Source organism: Mesocricetus auratus, unplaced genomic scaffold (genome assembly GCF_017639785.1).
Source record: "Mesocricetus auratus isolate SY011 unplaced genomic scaffold, BCM_Maur_2.0 Super-Scaffold_6730, whole genome shotgun sequence".
Classification (NCBI taxonomy): Eukaryota; Metazoa; Chordata; class Mammalia; order Rodentia; family Cricetidae; genus Mesocricetus; species Mesocricetus auratus.
In genome coordinates, this window is record NW_024429184.1 from 23,121,428 (window position 1) to 23,144,119 (window position 22,692).

At 45.9% G+C, this 22,692-nt stretch overlaps 1 protein-coding gene across 3 annotated transcripts in view; it reads left to right on the forward strand.

The window, feature by feature from the left end:
• Positions 1 to 22,692, forward strand: part of Mob3b (MOB kinase activator 3B) — a 168,257-nt gene that overhangs the window by 34,651 nt on the left and 110,914 nt on the right. The window contains exon 1 of one of the 3 annotated variants that reach the window (XM_040740323.1): positions 2,770 to 2,898. The exons of the other annotated variants lie outside the window; for them this stretch is intronic. The gene's annotated coding sequence lies outside the window, so the exon portion shown is untranslated. Of the gene's footprint in view, positions 1 to 2,769; positions 2,899 to 22,692 lie in introns of those variants that run through there. 3 annotated transcript variants of the gene reach the window in all.

A 22,692-nucleotide genomic window follows, 5' to 3' on the forward strand; every position in this document is an offset into this window, starting at 1 on the left:
AGCTTAGTTATGCCTGAGTCATTCAGAGTGTGACCAGCCCACTCAGCGTTCCAGCAGGCTACCTCCACGTGCTGTCAGTGGAGCGTCAGATTTGAATTCGTAAGAAATCCATTTTATTTCCTGCACATAAAACTGCCAGACTTTCTTGTTTCAGATCTCTTTTGAAAAGTCTTTATCTATTTAATCAAATCAAACTTTGATGTTTATAAAAGATAATGTTGGACTCCCTTCTTTATATACAAGCAATGAATGAAAACACAATTGGAAACTACTAACACTTTACATGTAGTCGCTTTCACCCTCCCCTCCCCGCTCTCTCTCTCTCTCTGTATATGAAACTGGAGAAATAGTTCTGAGAATATAGTTAAGTGGTACAGCCTTTGTCAAATATGCACAATTCCTGGGTTCTTTATCCTCAGAACTGAAAAAGAAAAAAAAGATGGTAGATAGACAGATAGTTAGGTCATAAGTTGATCATGTCACTTTTTAAAGAACCAGCCAATTAAAATGCTGACCATAGTCATTTGTCACTAGTTTGTTTTTTTTTTTTAAACTACCCGAGTTGTTTTTGCTAGTGGCAATTAAGAGCTGCAGTGGATAGACACGGCACGTTGGACAGCGCTCCCTGACAAAACACTTGAGAAAAAGCAATTTAAAGGAGGGAGGACTATCTGGCCTTTGGTTTCAAGGCCTCAGTTTAAGGTCACTATTTTCTTTGTTTCTGGGTTGTGGTCAAAAGGGTGGACAGAGTTGCCTACTCTATGCCATTCTGGAAGCAAGGTGGGCAGACAGGGTCAGATGCAAGATATTTCCTTAAACTCAAAGACATACCCGTAGCAACTCATTTCTTCGCATAGGGTCCATCTTCTGTGGTTTCTACCACCTTCCAGATTTTTAATCTCTCTGTAGATTAAGCCGCTGGTTCTACAGAACTCTCATGACCCAGTGAAGTCTCCCTGATTCAGTCGGCCAGTTGGTGACCAAGCCTTCATCTTTCGAGTCCTTCCGGAGGGTGCTTCATAGCAGAGCTGTGGCGAATGGCACGTGTTTCCGGGGTAACATGATGGGCGTTAACAGAGGATACCGAAAGTGCCAGAGTGGTGATGGAGGAACGGTGCTGAGACTGCAGGCTTTCAGGGGAGTTTAGGGTACCTGTCCCTAACATCTCTCTTGTCAAGTGTCCATGGCAAAGCACTTCCCCTCTGTCTTACCTGTGACCGTGTTTCTGATGCAAAGTTACCGTCTTCAAAGACACGTTTCCAGGGGGCTGGACAGATAGCTCAGCAGCATGTACTGCTCTTGCCAAGGACCCAAGTTTAGTTTCCAGCTTCTACACAGGGGGCTGTCAATGCCTGAGCTCCATTTCTGGAGGGATCTGACACCTATGGTCGCCGTGGCCATCCATCCACCCGTCCACGTACAAACTCACATACAGACAGAGAAGCACATAGCTAAAACTAATTTTTAAAAATTGAAAGACGCATTTCTGAGACCATCATCTAAACCAGTTTCTGTCTCCTTGTCCTCTGTCATAGCGCTTTCTCTTGTCATTTTTAGCGTATGGCAGAATTTGTAACTGTAAATCATGTGTGCATATATGTACTTGAAGATATGTGTGTTTAATTTTTGTCTCAACTTGACTATAAACTGCATTAAGAAAAGAGTTCTGTTTTATTCATCACAACAAACCTATCCTGATCCAACAGGTCACAAGTGTTGATTGGACAAATTCAGTGTACATTTTTGACTCTTCAGTGAGTTCGCACTTAAGTGCTCTCTCTCTGCAAGAGTAACTGCAGTTTTATACACAGCTATATTATCAGATAGCATCTTCTTAATACCTTTTCCTGTCACAAAAATCAATATATCTTCAATGCCTCCAACTCGGTAAGCACCAAGAGAGAACAAGGAAAAAAAGAATTCGGTATCACAGCAATTCTGTTTGCATTCTGGAGAGTTGGGGTAAGGCAGGGGTCCTGGGGTGCAGAGAAGGGAACCACACTGGGACCGAACCAGAGGCTAGGTCACTGAGGCGTGGCCACCCAGGAGCATGGACTTGCTGGAGGCAGTGCTGAGGCTTAGAGGTGTGTGATAGCTCACACCTAGCTCTCAGCCAGGGAGAGAAGCATGGGGTGCCTTGCCATCTGGGAAGGAAATAGGTAAAGGAGCCGCAGAGGAGGTGGGAAGAGCGCAGATCTGCAAGGGAGTCATCTAACATCAAGAAGTCTGCTTCTGTAAGATGAACTTCCCAATCTCCCCTTACCAGGTTGTTGTGAGGTGCAGGGAGGGGTGATGTCAAGCAGTGGAAGCAACCACAGACGTTGAAAACCAGAAACTGTTGCTATTGGCTGCTGGCTCTGTTAGAAGTGGAGCTTGTTCTGGGCACCAGACTGGCTGTTAAAGTCCCATCTCTCCTGCTCTCTGTTTAAGCGATCTTGGCTAAATGAGGACACCTTTCTCAGTTTCCTTATCCGTAACCTGGGAGTAATAGTCATACTGCATAGGTATTCTGGGGACTAAATAAGCTACCATTATGCAGTATCTCTATACATGCAGATGACTTGCTATGTTCCTTATCGTTACTGATCATTTATCACCTTGTGAGACTGAATACCTATGAGTCATCCAGCAGAAACTGCCCACCTGGCAATAGAAACCTGATTGAGTGGTCTGTTTAAAGAACTACAGCAAGGCTGATTTTCCAGGATGGCAAGGTTAAAGGTTAACAGTCGCATTCCATTCACTAAGTTTAAAGGCCACTGTTACTGTATATCCCAGAGTTCACTTCCAAGTCAGGTACCTCAACCTGACTGTGTGCATAGGATTCATTTGATGGCACCCTAGGGAACCCCTGCCTGGTACCTCCAGAAAATGTCCCAGGAAGCCTAGGATTCTGAGGTAGGAGAGTGGAGGTGGGAAGACAGGGAGGGGAAGGGGGAGGAAGAGGAGGGAAAGGATGGGAAGGGGGGGGGAGGAGGAAGAGAGTGAGATTGTAGGCCCCTGGTGCCGATCAGGAGCTGTGAGCTGGCCTGAAAAGCAGCAGGAATGCCTGGAGCAACCTTGAGGGGAAGTTCCTGGGGCTTCTCCTCGGCCCATTAATGAGGAAAGGTGAGCATGAGTCCGCGATTGCGTAGCCTCAGTTTCTTTCCAGGTTCTTCAGGGCTTTGTTTGTTTGTTTTGTGTGCGTTTGTGACAAGTGAAAGCAGAGCTGATGGACTTTTCTGTGCATCCCACTGGCTCCGTCTCCCTCCTCAGCTGTGCAGAGAGAGAGAAATGCTCACTTCCTATGTCTTTCTGCACCCACAGCGTTGTTTCAGAGTTAAGTCTTAAGGAACCTAACGGGAAGGACTTCCATGGAAACTCTGGAGACTCTGTGAGATCCGGGTTTGCTCTGTCTGAACGTTCGGAGCCTTAACCCCTTTCTCTACCTTATATACAAACATGCATAGAAGCTTCCTCATCTCTTGTTTCGGGCCTGACTGTGTGCACTTCTTTACCTCCCAGTAGCTCAGGTAGAGAGAGGGAGAGCTTGGCTCAGGTAGAGAGAGGGAGAGCTTGGCTCAGGTAGAGAGAGGGAGAGCTTGGCTCAGGTAGAGAGAGGGAGAGCTTGGCTCAGGTAGAGAGAGGGAGAGCTTGGCTCAGGTAGACAGAGGGAGAGCCTTGTGAGCTCAGCTCGCCCTGCCTGTGTCCTTCTCTGATGTCCTTTGTTCTCTGCCCCGCCCCTCCTTCCACCAGAAGAACTTGGATTGGACTGAAAGTCGGATCCTTTTCCAGTGACAGAGCATTTCCTTGGCTTTGTAGCTTGATTGCAGATTTCATGGAGGGTGAGGAACTGAGCATGGACCCCTCCACCATGATCCCATGATGATCCCATGATGACCCCATGATGATCCCATGATCCTCCTTAGCCTGGCTTTGTTCTACTTTGTCCAGCACTTCTGCACCTTCAAACCACAAAGACTTCCTGAGGCCCGAGGTCCCCTTTTACCCACACACATTCCATACATACCAGCATCTACCCACACCCCACATTAAATGTGATTTTTGCCTCAGGCAATGAAAAGCGTGTTTATAATTTGCTTTTTGAAATCATTGGACTCTAAGGATCTCATTCAATTTGTGATTGGCTCAAATTTCTCTGGGGTTATACAATCAAGAGTTCTTGAAATAAGAAAATTGTCCTCTGCATTATTTTTATATAAAATAAAATATTTTTGAATAATAGATTTAGCAAAGAAGTAATTATCATATATTTGTAGACATTTACTCCAATCTTGGGAAATTTCCTGGTATTCTGCTTTTGCTGTGGAGACAATAGTCTCTTTTAGACCATCAAATCAGTATGTACACATTGAGAAAAGACTCAACTGGAGGTGCCATCAATGCGTCAGACCCACTTGCTGGAAGGAGAGAAATGAAAGTTGTCTTCTGACCTTCTCATTAATGTCCTAGTATGTACACTAGCCTACGTGTGCACAGGCATATACATAAAATAAAGTTTTTATGTAATAAAAACACATAAAAAAGTAAAAAGACTGGCAAACACTTGCTGCAAGAACATAGAAAGGTCAACAAGTGCTTGGTTACTCCCATGCATTTGTTGTCGCACCAGTATATCTTGCAGGCAGGAGGTCACTTGCAATCTCAGAGTTTGTGGCTGGGTGATATTGATGATTCCTTTTCTCCGTTGTTAGCATGCAAGTGCCTTCAGCACCTAGAACCTTGGTCAGTAGGGGTGAAGCTTCTAGTCGGGCACCAGCTCTATTTCTCTATGACTTAAGTAAGCTGTGTCTTGAGCAGTCTGCCTTACCATAAGGTTATGACTGGATCTGAGGCCCATGAGTTGGAACCCATATCTGACACTACTAAAATGGCCAAGAACCTAAGACTGATGGATCATGGACCCTTGGGGAAACCTAATACTACTGTTCTGCTAAAGGAAGATAGCAATAATGATTCCTAATGACGTAGATTAGTGCCTCTCTCAGCCCTCATCACAGACGCCTCTTCTTGTAGTAGCTACTAATTAACGCAGATCCATAACTAGACAACATGCAGAGAGTGGGAGACTTTGGAGCACTCAGGCCTGAATAGGCTGTCTCTATCAAACCCCTCTCCTTAAGGATCAGGAATCTGTGTAAAAGAGGAAGAAGACAGACAATAAGGTAGTGGGGTGGTGGTGGTGCACGCCTTTAATCCCAGCACTTGGAGTCAGAGGCAGGCAGGTCTCTGTGAGTTCAAGGTCAGCCTGGACTAGAATGAGATGCAAGACAGCCAGAACTACACAACACACTGAAACCCTATCTTGAAAAACAAAATATAGCAAAACGAGCTAGAGATAATGGATGACTCCAAGGAAAAGTGCCATTCAGTACAACAGAACTGATACACGAATGAGTTCACAGAGATGTGACACTGTGCATAAGCCCTGAACAAGTTGAAAACAAAGTCCCAGCCTTGAGAAGGGAAGTGGACACAAAATCCCACCCTCAACTAAGAAGGTGTTTGCAGTTGATACTGGCTGGGGAAGGAAAATCAGTTTTCTCCAGTGGAGTGACAGTGGGTAATCCATCATACTCTAGGACAAGCCCCATGCTGAAGAATAGTTGGCCAACACAAAACAGACTCCATGTTTTGTTTTTGTTTTTTGTTTTTTTGTGTGTGTGTATATGTGTATTTGAATTTTTGTTTTATTGTGCATGTGCTTGTATGTGTGTGCAAGTGTGTGTATGTGAATTTTTGTTTAGTTGTACCTGTGTGCACGTGCATGTACATTTTTGTTTTGTTTTGCTTTGATTTTCATTTTTTGTTTTGTTTTGGTTATTTGAAAGAGAGGTGGAGACAGAGCATGAAGTTGGGTAGTTGTTGGTTGGATGGAGTTGGTTGGTTGGTATGGAAGGAGTTGGGAGAGGAAAGAATCTGATCAAAATATATTGTATCAAAAATTTTAATTTAGAGAAAAGAATATAGAAAGATATTGAAATAAAAGAAAAATTAAGACAGGAAGAAGTAAATGATAGATAAAGAACTTGTGTGTTAACTTTATGAAGAAGCCCCTGTAGGATTCTAAAGACTTGTAGACTGAAAACTCATGAGCAGTTAGGATTAGGGTTGGAGGCACACATCTGAAGGGTGCGATTCCAAAGGATATAAAGGCATAGGTCCCTGGGTTTAGTGAGTGAAAGATACTCACTGAAACCATTAAAAGAGTGTAACAGGTGACACAACTTTCGGAGTGGTTCTGAAGGAAAGCAGAGACGACAGACAATCCCAAGAAGTCACAACAAAACAAGGGAGGGGAGTAGAAGGACCTCAGGAATTGTGTCACAGCTGTAAGGCTGCAGTTGTGAACTGAGAGACGGCAGTAATTCTAGCAAACACAGCTCAACTCAGTGCTCAGCCGAGAGACGGCCCCCAGACTAAACGCCTCCTTGGGCAGTGAGGAGCCAGTGTTTAAGGCAGGCCCACTGGCAAGGCAGCCCCTAGCACCTGAAAGGGTCCATCCCCCCCTCGGCTGTTTCAGTTGCAGCAGCGGCAGCCCCATCAAGCCAGAAGAACAGTAAGCATCTTCCCTTTGATGGTTGAGTCTGCTGTCTGAGGCAGCTCCTGCAACGTCAGTTCTCAGGGGCTGCGAAGTAAAAAGCGGAAGTGTTCCTTGTGCCTTCTTCTCATTTCTCTGTTCCTTTGTCTTCTTCTCGTTCCCATGCTTCCCAGCTTGTAGCTTTAACATCATGACTGTTCCAAGCAGCTTGGGGAGTTCGGTATCCAGTGAGGCCCAGAGGAGACTTGGTGTAAGCGGAACTGGCAGAACAAGCCTCCAGACATTATTTTAGGTTTGGAATGACCACTGGGGCTGCATGTGTTTTACGTTTGAATTATCCAGCATTTTTCCTATCCGGTAATGTTAGGTCTCTCAGCCAAATGATAAGGTTGAGTGGGGTAGAAATTACAGGGTGAGGCTGCCAGTAGCTCTTGAGCACAAGACACGCTTCCACTCATGTAGCAAAGGTTCGCAAGGACTGTTCTTTTGATTTGGCCTTTTATGTGTTCATCTTGATATTTTGCATACTATGCATTTTCCCATGTGTCGGTTCTGCCTTATCTCCTTATGTCTATGGATGGAATTATAACAACTTTTTTTTTCTATTTTCTCTCTCTTACCCTCATCCCGTGTGTGTGTGTGTGTGTGTGTGTGTGTGTGTGTGTGTGTGTGTGTGTGTGTGTGTGGTTTAAAAATCAGACTTCCTGCTTGTGGGTTTCAGCTTTGCCTAAGACTGATGATGTTTTGCTGACTGACATGACACTGCCTTGCTCCACTGTGGCAACAGATGAGAACTGCCCTTGCTGCAGTGGGTACCCTCAGTGCTCACCTGTCCCCAGCCCCACTGCTCTGGGTCCTAAGGACAACAGCATCATTCCCTTTAAGCTCATGCCTACCTTTCCTAACTGCTGACTCGCTGGCACAGTCCCCGCGCCCAAGGAGGCCTTTAGTCTGGGGCCATTTCTCAGCTGAGCACTGAGTTGAGTTGTGTTTGCTAGAATTACTGCTGTCTCTCAGTTCACATCTGCAGCCTCACAGCTGTGACACAATTCCTGAGGTCCTTCTACTCCCCTCCCTTGTTTTGTTGTGACTTCTTGGGATTGTCTGTCATCTCCGTCTTCCTTCAGAACCACTCTGAAAGTTGTGTCACCTGTTACACTCTCATTGCTTTTGTGATTTTCTTTTTAGATGTGAGCCTCTGCAGTCTTTTTAACAGTTCACAGTGTATATGTGTGTGTATTTGTAAATTCTGCTTTCTGTTTGTAATTTTCTCACTCAGCACATACTAAGTGGCTGGAGTGATTAATAGCATTTGCCTCAGTAATTAAAAACCTGTGCTGTCTTACATTGGACCAAAGTTTGGTTGCCAGCATCCATGAATGGTGGTTCATGACTACTTATAACTCTAGCTCCAGGAAATCTGATGCCCTGTTCTAGCAACTGAAGACATCTATACACAGGTGTGCATATAAAGTTATGTGCACATACACATCTTAAAAGAACACATATTAAGAGAGAGTAGTGAGGAGTGATACATGATCAGATGTATGAAATCACTGTTTTATACAGTTAAATATACAATTAAAATAACTAAAAAGACAGCAAGGACTAATTTTTAAATTCTGTAAAATTCTCAGCCTTTAGCATTTCAATTTTAATATCGCCTCTCTTACTTGCTGAAATTCAATTTAGATTAATGCTTTAATTATCCTTGAGCTGAGTTTTCACATCCTATAATTGTTCTTCCACATGTTTTCTCTTGTCTGTCTGCAATATTAAGGTATTTTCTTCAGATCTACCTTCCACAATATTACTTCATCTTTCAACTGCAGCTAACATACGACTTATCGCATTGTGTTTGTCCTTTCCTTTGTTTATTTTATTTCGGAGGCAGGATTGCAGTCTGTAGCCTAGAATCCCCTAAGTAGCTTAGACTAGCCTAAAACTCAAGGCAACACTCCTGTTTCAGCCGCTAGAGTCTAGCATTGCAGGTGTGATTACAATAGCTGCTTGTATTGCGTCTTTTAAAGTTCTGTTCATGAGTTGTTGAGATGACTCGGCTGATGAAGGTGCTTGCCATACTAAGACGCATCCTTGCAACCCACAGTGTGGGACACGTCTCCACACGTCTCCACACTGACTGACACCCCCCAACCCCACCGCCCACAAATAAGTAATCAAATCAAATAAAAATATAAGCATAAAAGAATTCTATCTACTTTTTCCTTTTCTCGTAGAGGATAGTGCTTTTTGTTTTCTCTTCTGGATAGGGACTTTTAAACACGATGAGTGTATTAGCTCTCACAGACAATGACTTTTCTCTGGCCCTAGTTCTTGGGGTGCTGCTTATATGACTTGCTGTGGACATGGCTTCCCCTCTCGCTTTTTCTAATCTTTGTCTGATTTGTTTTTTAGTGGGACGGTTTATGCTGAGAAAGCCTAGTGAGCCTTGAGCTATGAAGACAGTATTCCTACTGAGAAATCTGAATTTGCTTCTGTAAAGGTTTCTCTGGTCCAGGGAACATTTTTATGGTGATCTATTGGCTCAGGATTCTTGTGCAATGTAAACAGTGTAAATCTTGGTGACATGCTTATGCATGGCATTGGCTTGGTGCTTGAGATGACCTCCTCATACTCTTTGGATGTGCTTTTTATTTAAATATGAGACTGTGGCAAAACACACATACAGACTTAGCCTGCTTCCTGGGGTAGTGGTAGTTCTTCTAGCTTTATTTCCATGTAGATGGAGTAGATCCAAAATTCTGATGGTGTAGCTTTGTTATTCTGGCCTGTTTTCCTTGCATGGCTAAAAGCAATATCACTTGGCCTCCCTTGGGCATTTTGGTCTCAACCTAGGGCTGAAAGGAGATTGGGCCTACTGCTTTGGCCCATTTGGTACATTCTTATGATGGCCACCCTGGGTTATATCATATGTTTGGAATAGAAGGGGGATGCTGGTGAATTCAGCCTGACACTTATGCCTTTATAAAATAAACATATTGACAAACTATTAATTAATTACCCATTGTGTTCCTGACTTTGCTGTAGTCGCTATGGTGGAAACAACTCAAAGTTTCTGATTCCCCCTGAAAGAATGGCATAAGGAACAGTAAGTAAAAATGCAATAAAATAAGATGAAGTTCTGGAAATGAAGCAAGGAGGACCAGGTTGGATGAGTGTATTTTATTTTGGATGGCAGAGGTCCCTTAGTCAGTCAGAGGCTGACGTAAGGAGATGAAGCATCATGCAGATACTGGAGAGATTAGCTCAGGTTCTCCAAGAAGCAGGCACCAAGATGGGATTAACAAGGAAAGAGTTTTTAAAGCCGCTTTCCTCAATGCTGTGACAAAATACCTGACCAGAGCCAGCAAGAGCAGAAGGGTTCATGCTGGCTCACAGGTCAAGGGGATACAGTCCATCACGGTGGGGGAAAGTGTGACCGCCGGGGTGGGAGGCTGCTGGTCACGCTGCTGCATCTGCAGTCATGAAGCACCAAGTGAACAGGAAGTCGATCCGTCTCCTAAAGGATCCACAGCCTTCCCAGACAGCCTCCGGCTCAGGACCAGGCGTTGAAACCCTTGAGCCTGTGAGGATGACTTTGTGTTCAAACTACAACAGCAACCTCTTGGTTAAGATCTGAGGCCAGTGCAAAAGGAAACTGTTAAACCCCTTGTTAAAAATTAACTAAGAATTTCAAAATGACTCTTAAAGAGCACTCAGCGAAGTGCAAAGTCCCCGGAAGGTGCTGTCTGGATGCGGGAGGAGAGGGAAGTAGCTGTTGGGACGCTGGGGAGTTCATCAGATCGCAGTAAGAGAAGGGACTAGGTTGAGTGGAAGCTCCTGCTGTTGTGCTGCCCTGAGATTTTTGCCAGGGTTTTGGGAGTGTCTTGGAGCTGAAGCCACCTGCTGGGTGAGTCTTTATCTCCCAGAGGCAGCTTTCCTTTGGTGTCCCCGCCATGCCTAGTCATGCACTCACTAGGAGTGGCCCCTGGGAAGCTGTTCCTGGCCCCTGGGCTCCATTTGAGTTAGAAGACTACAAGGCACATTCCTGTGGCAGCCAGGCTGTGCTTTCCTTTTAGGGAGAGTGAACTGTGATTGCATAGGCTCTTGTCATGGGTCCAGTTATGTTCCCCACCTGAAATTCAGATGCTGCAGCACCTCTGAACGAGACTTCATTTGGAAACAGGAGCGAGGTCCCCTGGAGTAGAATGACCCTCTAACGTCAAGTGACAGCTGCCTTCATAAGAAGTGAGAGTCTTGAAGATATAGATGCGCACAAGAACACCGGCTGAAGATGAGAACAGACATTGGAGCAATGAGTCTAACAAACGCACTGGGGACTGCCAGCAAACCACATCAGCAAGGGGAGAAGCACAGGTCACATGTTCCCTGGCACCATCCGAGAGAGCACCACCCTGCCAACACACGGATTTCAGATTTCCATAAGTGAGACAAGGCCTTTCCGTTTTAGAAGCCAAGTCCCTTCTGGTGCTCTGCCCCAGCAGCCCCAGCAAATGAACGGAGGCCTGAAGTGATAACAGATTTCATGTGCTGTGGAAACACCCAAGAGGGCAGAGAAGTAAATAAAGGGAGAACGGGAGAGGCAGGAGAGGTGTCAGGGACAGCGTCTGGATTCGTGAATTAACAGGATGACTCTGGCTTTAATTCTGAGTATGGTGGGAAGCCTTTTGGCATTCAGAAAGGGCAGTGGCCTGATTTCACTTACATTTCTAACGTGCCCTGATCGGCAAATCAGTTGCAGAGGAAAGACAGATGCAGAGAAGTGCATCATGGAATCAGCGAGGGGAGATGGTAGTGTTTCACATGAGAGTAGTTCCTGTGTCGGTGGTATGAGGTGTGACGTCAACTATATAGACTATATAATTTGTGGAAGGACTGGATAAGCAATGTGAAGAAGAGTCAGGAATGAGTATGTGTGTGTGCATTTATATACACACATACAGACACACGCTGGACAGAACAACTAGAATTCTTTCTGAGGCTGGAACACGGGGAGGTGAGGAGCTTGTCTGGTGTGCACAGGAGTGGAATGTTTTAGAAGTAGCGTGTTGTTTTGTACCATCCCCCCCACCCCATGCCCCAGTTTTCATGGGCTTCTTTCAGAATCACTGCAGATATGGTAGCCTCATTTTGTTCTGCGGGCCAGCCAGCATTTCTTGTACTCTGGAACTAGCTCCCTCTGGACTGACTTCCGTGTTATCTCCCTCTGTGTGTGGCTGTCATCAGTGGCAGCTTAAGTAGGTGTGTTTATCTCTTGCTTCAGGAAAACGGTGTTCCTCAGCTTAGTGGCCTAACAGCACCGCCGATTATCTCGCAGTTTCTGCAGGTCAAGTGTGACAGCACAGCTTAGCTGACTCTCGGGTTTAGGATCGTGACCCGTCCAGCAGGCCAGGTTATTTACTGGGTCTCGAGCGGGTGTCACCTGTAGGAGTCAAACGGGGGGAGAGAGAAGTGGAAGCCAAGCGCGTAAAGAAAGAGTCAGTCTGAGTTGCGTCAAGGCTTCGTTTATTAGCTAGCAAGGTCTCATTTTTATAAAGCAGTTTAGGCAGGGCGGGGGATGAGGACAGGGGCAATGGAAAGTACCGGGCCCGGGTACAGAAGGAAATATTTCTTATAGAACACCTTATGTTTAGCCTGTTCCAGGAACCAATGTATGCATGACCAGTTTGTTCATAATAACTTTTCAATTCCAATTGTTTCAATTCAAACTGCCACTTAGTTCTGCTACAACTTAAAGGTCTCTGGGGCTCCAACAGGATCGCTTGAGAGAAGCGTCTCAAGCTGCTTCTGGCTTTCTCGATGGTCACCAGCAAGATGCAGCTCCTAGTGGAACCTTGTTCCTTACTGCCTTTAACTAGCCAGTCCCTGGCCATGTGAGTTTCTTGGCAGAACCACAACATGACAGCTATTTTTTTTTTCAAAGTGAGCAAGAAAGGGTGGGCGAGTGTTTGAACAAAACAGAAGCCGAGGTTCTTACAGTGCTGTTGTTGAAGTGTTTCATCTTGCTGGTATTCCAGTCACTAGAAGGGAGTCACTATGTCACATTCACTAAACAGAGAGGATCACACTAGGGTATAGTTACTAGAGGCCGAGATCATTCAGCTCCATCTTAGAAACCTGCCCATCAACAGTAACCGGATACACTTGTCTTCCTTAAGTAGATTGGTGGAGGAAACAAAAAGTACTTTAAGGGATAGGGGACATGGCTGCACAGGCATAAGTACCCGATTTCAGATCTCTAGTCGCTAGGGTATAGCTGGGCTGACAGTACACACTTCTAATACCAGCTCTGGGGAGCAAAGGGAAACAGATCTCAGAGGCAGCTGGTCTCGCAGAAATGAGGAATTCCAGGTTTCGTGAGGTGAAGAGACGAGTGAGGAGGACACCCCATCATTCTCTGGCTGCCACATACAAGCAGATGGGTAAGTGCACCACCATGCACTCATCACACATACACATTTTAAGATTTGGTCTGCATGGCATGGTAGCCCACGTTTGTAATCTAAGCACCCAGGAAGTGGAGGCAGGAAGATCAGGAGCTCAAGGTCATTGTCAGTGTTCTGCAAAGCAAAGTTGAGGTGACCCCGAAATATAAAACCCTAAGTCTTAAGAGAAAGATCTCATATACGTCAGCTGTCTTTACAAAAGCTTCCTTCCAGACTCCCAGTTCTGCATGATGGGATTGTTTCCTATTTCCTCTTCGGAGACGGAGAGGTCTTGAAAGAGACAGACAGATTTTTATCACAATTATCTGGACTTCCTGGTTTCCTTCTTCCCATCCCTCCAAATGTTCTAGAATGGGAAATAGTGGTCTGTGTTATGATGCAAAAGCATCATCCAGTACATGCCATCCCTGTCACCCTGGTTAGCTAGTCTAGGTTATGGTGACCTGGGCTGGACCATGAAAAACAATCTGCATCTTTACTTGTTTACTGGCTTTGGGTTAGATTTATTCAGCCAGCGTGGCCAGGGAGTTAGGTGAGCCGTGATGTCAAGGGAAACACCTCTTGAGTCATCTCTCCTAAATCCTCAGTGCTCATGGGCTTCCTGGAGTACACGGAGTGGGAGGCACACGTTTGCTTCCTCAAGTCACAAAACTAATTTTTGCCAAAGGACTCTTTTCTGTTTACTCTGAAATGGTTGGGAGAAATACAGATTAGGGGAAGAATTCCTATATCTTCTTCCGACACAATTGGGGTCAGAACATATGCCAATCCTAGATGTAAAAACGAGAATTGTCATTCCAAATGCCTGTGCGTTCAGTTCGCTACAGCTACCTGCCATCAGCCAGATGACTTATAAACAACAGAAGTTTAATTCTACAGTTCTAGTTAGGGTGTCAGCATGGCTTCATTCTCATGTTGGTCTTAGGGGCAACAGAGCTCTCTGGCGTCCCTTTTAGAAGGGAGCCATCCCACTTATATTTTTGGTTTCGAGCCTAGCCTTTAATGGCTGAGTCATCCTTCCAGCCCAGGGAAAGCCCTTATGTCATGATTACTTACCAAAGGCCTCATCTCCAAACACTACCACATCCAGGGTTAGGATTTTTAGTATGTAAAATTCAATGGGCATTATTTCCTGTGACTATTAGATTATGTGCCTCACCTGAGGGCTTGGTCTACTTTAGAAGCCTCCCAAATGAATTGCAAGCTCCCCCCCCCCACCTCCCATTGTCTACAAGTTGTGGAACTGGGAGGACTGAATGACTTCTGATCAAGTTGTGGGGGAGTGTCTTGATTGGAACTTTCATCAGCAATCCCGTGTAAGGGCTAACATTAGGTATTAAGCGGAGAAGGAACTATACTTTGTCACACATTCTGCCTTTGCTTCCTACTTTGCAGTTCGGGCTTTGCAAGTCTAAATGCCATGGGGTTCCTTTTGATAAGGCTGAGTTTAAGGACCTAAGTCTAAAGATGTCCAGTGTCATCTCTCCTGTGACTGCTTAGAAAGCCATTCCGGCTGACTGAGGCAGCACACACCTTTAATCCCACGCCTTAGCAAAGGCAGGTGATCTCTATGAGTTCATGGCTAGCCTGGTCTATGTAGTGCCAGCCCTGTGCAGCCTGCACTACATAATGAGGCCTCATTAATAACATAAAGCCGTTCTTTTCTAGGAACCTTACAAACTAGAACCTTGACCTGCCATGCCTGTGTACTGTAGGCTGTGTCCAGAGAGCAAGGCCTTCTAAACCCTTCGTGTCCCGGCATGACCTTACTCATCCCCCGTTCACCTCGATTAGACTCCAGGACAGGTTGTTCTCACATCTCATGAGGTTACTCTGCCAGATGAGAAAAACATGCACTTCATTCAAACAGCAGCCTGAGTGAGTCTTGGGGAATGCATTCCCCAAAGAAATCAGAAGCCAAGTGTAGAAACCTTTCAAAGCTGAAATAAATCAGGGCTCCTTGGCTGCACTGCCCTGTTCTGTCAGTGTTTGTCTTTTTCTAGAAGCTTCTCTGGAGTAGGGTATGTCAGAAGGGATCCAATAGGGATCAGCTCACTGTATAATCACATAGAATCTGAAAAATCTGTAGTACCTGGGATTCGCTATCTGATTTAAAATACAAATGTTTGCAAATGTTTTGTCTTACTTGGTTCTGTAAAGAGCTGCATTTGAGATGTGCTAAGGTGACTTTTAGACACTTTTTTTCCCTAATGCAAGTTTGACTGTCTCATTTGACTGTTTTTCTGGCACTTTGAAATCTTCACTTTTGCTTATATTGGGTTTGAATTTTTTACTGACTAAAGTTGGTACAAAAATTGCTTGGGTCATCGGAATTTTTATGGAAACCTATGATATAAATCAGAGACTTTTTTGTTTTGTTTTTTAAGAAAGAAGTGTCGTTTAAAGAGAACAGGTGGCACCTACTTTAACCCCAATTGGAGGCAGAGGTGGGCAGGTGGATCACGGTTAATTTCCAGGCAGTCTGAACTACATAGTAAGTTCCAGGCCAGCCTGAGCTACATTTTGGGACTCTGGGGAGAGAAAGAGAGGGGTTAGGAGAGGAGAGGAGAGGAGCACAGGAGAGGAGAGGAGAGGAGCACAGGAGAGGAGAGGAGAGGAGGGGAGGGGAGGAGAGGAGAGGAGAGGGGCACAGGAGAGGAGAGGAGAGGAGGGGAGGGGAGAAGAGGAGAGGAGAGGAGAGGGGCACAGGAGAGGAGAGGAGGGGAGAGCAGAGGAGAGGAGAGGAGAGGAGAGGGGCACAGGAGAGGAGAGGAGAGGAGGGGAGAGCAGAGGAGAGGAGAGGGGCACAGGAGAGGAGAGGAGCACAGGAGAGGAGAGGAGCACAGGAGAGGAGAGGAGCACAGGAGGAGAGGAGAGGAGAGGAGAGGACAGGACAGGAGAGGACAGGAGAGGACAGGAGAGGACAGGAGAGGAGAGGAGAGGAGAGGAGAGGAGAGCCGATGAACCTTACCTAGTCTCTCCTCACTAGGCAAAGGATGCCCTCCTAGGACTCTGCTTATTGCCTCCTCTTTCTGTCAACAATGGGATGCCCTAATACAGGCGCCCTCATCACCACAAATTGGCAAATGTAGAATTTTAAATGGAAAAGAAGCCAATGCTTGTGGCTTCCTGGACTCTTGCTTGGCCCCAAAATAAAGCTAGTCCTCGCTGCAGGGTTTGGCTGAGCCCAGTGTCTGCGGTGGCTGTTGTTTTCCATGGCTCTGTTGAAGTAGACACTTCCCTTGGCAAAGTTCCTGCGGCCTCTGAAGACTTTTGAGGACATTTCTCTCCTCCTGCAGCCTTTATTGTTTCTCACACAAGTGGTGACACCCTGACTTGTCACTAAAAAGTAGCGTGAGAAAAACAAATAAAGCTACCCAAGGAATAAAGGAGAAAACCCAAAACAACTCTCCTAGACAATGAAAAAAAACCTCATACCCACCTCGATTTTGTGAGGCAACTGTTTCCATGCCAGTCAGGGCAGAAACTCCGAGGCACTTTTCCTCTTTGATTTTTTTTTTTGGGGTCCTATTTTTAACATTCTTTGGCAAGTCTACACATCATGGTTACATAAGAAAATCAAAATTAAGATGTTTCATATTTTAAAAGTACGCTTTGACTCGGGATGAGTTTTGCTGGTGCTGCCATGCAAGTGTGAATTCCTGACCTTAAATAATAAACACAAATGTTCAGTAAGCACAAACTATCTGGCAGCTTCCCTCCTGTTACCAAGACAGCCTCCTAGCCTGTGTTCCCCCCCCCCCCCATGGACCACTGGTTGGTTGTTGACTGTGGCTGAAGGGGGGTGCCAGGAGGTGCCAGCCAGCTGGTTGTAACAGGAAAAGTTCCTCTTCCCAGTTGGGGAACAAGGTGGCTCCCCCTTTTCTGTATTTCAGACCAGCTGCTGGGCTTCACTTACCATCTTGACTGAGCAACACTGAAATCCAAGAGGTATGCTCGCCCCAGAGTCTCACATCTGAGAAAGGGAAAAGGGAAGTCTCTGCTCTATGCCTTTGAGGAACCTTCTAGAAGGAAGGGCACTTCCATTTTAGGAAGTTAAGTATTGCATTGATGACAAGAGTTAAACCTGTTACACACTGACAGTGTGCCTGGTAGGTGCAAACGCTTTGCTGGATGATGTTAACTCCCAGGATGCACGGAGATAGGTAACCTCATTATCTGTTTTGAACAGGAGACAAAGATTAGTGATGTAGTAAGCTCAAGGGCCAGCAGCTGTGGGAATCAAATCCCAGCACGCTGTTCTCAGGCACATCCAGTCTGTAGGAATCAAGGACCAGCAGATGCGGAGGACAAGGATGGGTGATGTAGCTGACATACCAGCTGTATGGAGGCTGTACGCAGTTCTCATCGTGGTTCAGGCTAGCCCTCCCAAGCTCCATTGACTTCGGCTGTTCTTTCTCCTGGAATTTCAGATCCTCACGGGACATTGCCATTCTGCCTTTTCTGGATGTCTGAGTCTTGACCCAGGCCCGCTGTATCAGCCCCTGACTCAGAGTTCTTACAGACTAGAAAGCATTCCAGTCAGTACATTGGGGGAGGGGAGACCTAAGACAGATGCATTTTAAACACGCACCTCAGGCGACCTCCATGTGTCTGAGGCTCTAGAGATGAGACCCAAGGAAACTTGTCTGTTAGAAAACTGCTTCAGGGTGAAGGAGGATTGCATATTTTCAACACAGCAGCTACGACTTTCCACCCAAGTCCTCAGAGGTGGAGAAGAGAAAAGCGGAAGAGAGAAATGGAGGCAGGGCTTGGGAAAAAGTACAATAAAGACCAGAGTCAAAATGCAAGTATTTACAGAGGAGGGAAAGTTAAAAATTAGCAGTGAAAGGGTGACCTGGAACAGAGTCAGTTCATGGAAGGATCCAGAGAGAAGGAAGGAGAGGATGACTGTCTTCTCAAGAGGCAGGGAGTGGCTGAAACTGCTTTGAAGGGTCTGGACTGATGGGTGGCAGGTGAGCTCTGATTAGAGCTGGACCACACGATGAGGAGTTAGGTATGAGGTGAGCTCTGATTAGAGCTGGACCACACGATGAGGAGTTAGGTGTGAGGTGAGCTCTGATTAGAGCTGGACCACACGATGAGGAGTTAGGTGTGAGGTGAGCTCTGATTAGAGCTGGACCACACGATGAGGAGTTAGGTGTGAGGTGAGCTCTGATTAGAGCTGGACCACACGATGAGGAGTTAGGTATGAGGAAAGAGAATGGTTTGAGCTGTTTGGTGAAAGACACACATGCAGTGCTCAGGGCCAAGCAGCCAAGAACCACTTCCTCACAGTGAGGTGAAGCCAGGTCATTCGTAGGCGGCAGAAACTCTACAGGCCTGGGAGGCTGGTGAAGGGCAGGGGAAAGCAGGGACTTCAGGAGCCTTGTGGGTTATCTGAAAGACAAAGGCAAACCTTAGAGTTGGGTGGGACTGCACTATCTCTGCTTCCACTGCTCAGAGGAGAATTTCGGTCTGTTTTTATATCACAGATGTCCTCTGTATGACTTCATTTGAGTGGAGGGAAAAAAAGCTATGTTGCTTTAGATGGCTTTAAAAACCATCAAAGGTTTAAAAAAAAATCTGTGAATCAGTCAATCAATCAACCAGCCAATCAGTGCATACCTTCTTACCTAAGGAGAAGCTTCTCTGGGCAGTCATTACCCTCCCCTTCAGTGTTGAAGAGGCTCTTATGAAGAGAGAGAACACTGAAGGAGAGGTTATATTCTCAGTCCCAGGTCTATCACAACTGCTGGCCTTGAAAAATTCACTTTTCTGGGTATTATGTGTGTTTGGCTTTATTTTAAACAAACTAAGAAGCTGAATTGAATTAAAGTTTTCAAGAGTCCTTCCTGTTGCGAAATCTTATCAGTAACAATTCCCTGTCAGGCTTGCGGGAGTGGGTGACAGGATCAGAGCTCCAGGGAGACCAGTATCAGGACGCCCTTTAGAGGCACAGACTTGGTGGGGACAGGGGAGGAAGGCAGATGCAGCAGGAAGAACCCCTGGGAGGGCAACAAATCGTACTCTAGAGTTGCAGTGACAGAAGTTATGGCTTACCAGAAGCCATTCACGACAAAAACACAGCAAGCTTACCAGAAGCCATTCACGACACCACAGAAAGGTCTATACAAAGATCTCCTAAGGGCTTGTTGGTAGTGGTGTCTGTGATGCATGGGGTTGGGGTGCATATGAGCAAAGAGGTCTGAGGAAAGCTGTCTCTCTATCCTGCTCTGCTTCTCTTGCCATGTTTCCTCAAGAACCGGCCTCTTTCTGAACCTGGAGGAGCTAGCTTCCCTGCTGCTTGTTGTTTTGTTTTCTTTTCCTAGAGGCTAGTTGGCCACTGAGCCCCATAGATGAGCTCTTGTTTCTACTCCCCAGAGATGAGGATGCTGGTGTATGCAGCCATATCTGGCTTTTACGTGGGTTCAGGAGATCCAAACTAAAGTCCTCATGCTTGTACATGTTCTAACCCACGAGCCATCTGCCAGCCCTTGTCCTGTATTTTCCAAGTCTTAGAGCTCTGCATTTTTCCGGAGGCATTGACTCCCTACTGAATGTTGCAACATGAAAATATGTCAGCTGTTTACAATGACCTGGAAAACAGTATGTCCAGTGACCCCGCTGATCTTTGCAGGAGGCGTCTGTTTTCTGAGCGGGCTTCTTTTGTAGACTGTGAATCATGAATATGGGAGCGTTGTTCTGTTGGTGGGAGAAAGAACTGTTTATCTGCCTGGTATTTGATCAGCGATCATTTAGATAAATGGTTTAACCACTAAAGGCTCCAGAGTTCTGTTTGTGCTGTCCTGTGTGAAGTGAAGTAAATGCTTGTGCTGGGATTATCTAAGGAGTGCCTGGCCACAGAAAGTGGACAGCATGGTGGATTGGAGAGTGAAGTCATGAGTAAGTGGGCTAGATACATGCAGCGTGACCGGCCATCTCCTCCTTCTTCTGTCTTCCTCCTGCTTCACCAAGGACTGGAGCTGAGATGAGAGTTTTGAGCAAACTGAGGCAGAGCAAGGGAGCAGCTTTAACTGGATGGCCGGAAGGGTTTTCCAGGCCCTGAGGAGAACACTTCCCGTTGCGTATCAGGTTGCTGGATAGAAGGTCACGTACTAGAGCATGGGCCTGTGAGACCTGGAGCTGACTCACCGATCAGATGTATTCTGTTCCTGGTTTTCCCACCCCGTGTGCTGGCAGCTGGGCAGCAGCTGGGATAAATGCACTCTGCGACCAGGTCTTCTTTCAACAAAGGAAACTCATGAGAAAACTGTGCTTCTTATTGTGTGATGGCCGAGCTTCCAGGGACAAGAAAGTTACCATGTAAAGTCCTCCCTGAGTTTTGTCACAAATCTCTGCTGAAAAACAGCTAATTTGTGTGGGCAAGTCAGTCCGTACAACTTCACACTGAATCTCCAGGGCCCCCAATAAGCAAGGAATACCATTTCTAGCTGGCTTTGAGGGCGTTGATAAGCAAAGCAAATGTTAAAGTGATTTAAACTACATTTAAACTACAGAACAACAAAGAAGACCTTCCCAGTCTTATAAAAACCTAATCACCCCTATAGGTAGTGGTGACTCACGCCTTTAATCCCAGCACTCAGGAGGCAGAGGCAAGCGGATCTCTGTGAGTTACGTGAATTCAAGGCCAGCCTGGTCTACAGAGCTTGTTCCAGGACAGCCAGGGCTGTTACACAGAGAAACCCTGTCTCAAAAAACCAAAAACCAACCAAACAAAAACTAATTACCACCAACAATTAACCTCCCCCCCAAGAATCCACACCCCCATAGGGTCTATGTAGTCCAGGCTGACATTGAACTCTGGGATCTTCCTGCTTCAGCTTCCTCAGTGCTGGAATTACAGGTGTGCACAAATACTCTTGACCTGAACTTTATTTTTTACAGAAGTGGTATCAGTTTCCAACTTAACACACCTGCAAAGGAGGAGCCTCCATCAGATTGGTCGGTGGGGCATTTCCGTAACTGCTAATTACTATAGGTGGTGCCCACCCTGGGCTTGTGTTGTCCTGGGTTGCATAAGGAAGGTAGCTGTGCAAGCCGGAGGAAGCAAGCCAGTGAGCAGCGTTCCTCAGCTGTCTCCTTCAGTTCCTGCCTCAAAGTTCCTCCCTTGGCTTCCTCTGGTGATGGACTGTAACCTGTAAGCCAAATGAACCCCTTCTTAAAGTCATGTTGGTCATGTTTGTCACAGCAACAGAGACTAAAACTAGAGCAAGAAGTCAAGTGGAAAATACATCCTAGATCTGTAGCTGACAGGCCTGTGAACCCAAATCCCAATATTTCTCCTGGCAGTGGTAGAGAAGGCAACCTCTTCCACTCAAGTGTCAGGGAATCGGGCAGCAGGAAATAGCATACTGCCTGAAGGTAGGCACGTCTCAAGAGGAAGAAAGGTAAGGTTAAGCCAGCGGAACATGCCCAGTTTATTATTTTCATAGGTAGCAACTAAACAATTTCTTCTTCTTCCCCCGAGGTATCGCTAGGACAGAGGTGGTCTGGGAGTGAGTTTTTTTGGGGAAAATTCTTCTTCATAGACACCTCAAGTGAGCAAATGATGTTACCCCACTGCATGGTCCAAGACTTTGTGTATTGTAGGCTGAGATGCTGAAGTCTTATAGGGGATGAGTCAGAACGGACCACGTGATGTCACGAGACTTGAGACCTGGTAACATGAGAAATCTGGGTCAGTACATTTAATATTTGTCACTTGCCTGTCTTTACTTACCTTACCGCCTTTGTCCCCTAAACACACTGTGAAACCCACATTGGTACCTCATGTAACTAATTCATCTAGGAGAGTAAGCCCACATCTTTGTGGCTCTGAAATTGGGGTTGGTGCCCTGCCCCCCCAGCGTTTGATGGTTGTCGTAGGTTGGCAGTTACATGCTAGGATCGATTTTCGTTCTTGTTTTACTCGTTATGGACGTGTCCAGGAGGCTGGAGTACATAGCATATGAATTATTTGTCTCCCTTTCCAATTAGGTTTATCTGCTTCCTACCTTTTGTATCTAAGAGACTGCAGTGCTGGCCACTGTCTGCTTTCTGCTGTTTCTGAGGCTGAGGCCCTCCTCCTCCAGCATGGCCTCTTTTCTGATAACAGGGAAACTTTGTAAGCAATGTGGGGAGTTGTTCCTACTAGAACAGGAGATTGCGGCTGCGTTGTGCTTAACTGTTACATGCAGTGCACATCGTCTTAGTTTACTGTGTGGAAAGGTTAAAGTCTGAAAAGTGTTTGTGAAGGGTTAGTGGGAGGACATGCGATGTCCTGCCATACCTAAGTTCATGAGTTAAAGTATGTACACTAGATTGTATTATGGACAAAAAGTGTGTGTGCACGTGTGTGCGTGCATGTGTGTGCGCGCACATATCTGTGCTTGCGTGAGTTAATGTGCAGGCCAGGTGTCACATACCCCCAGAGCTGGAGTTGCAGGTAGTTTTGAACCACCTGCCATCTTGAGTGTTGGGAACTGAACCTAGCTCTTAACTGAACCACATCTCCAGTCCCATAAATGTATTTTAAATAAAATTTCTTTAATGTATTTTAAATAAAAGTAGTATTGAAGTTACATTGCTCAGATTAATATTCTTTCCTTTGACCTGATCATTAAAAGACCACCCAAATCAAGTAAGAAGGGAGCATTTGCTTTCTTTCTTTGGTCCTTTCCA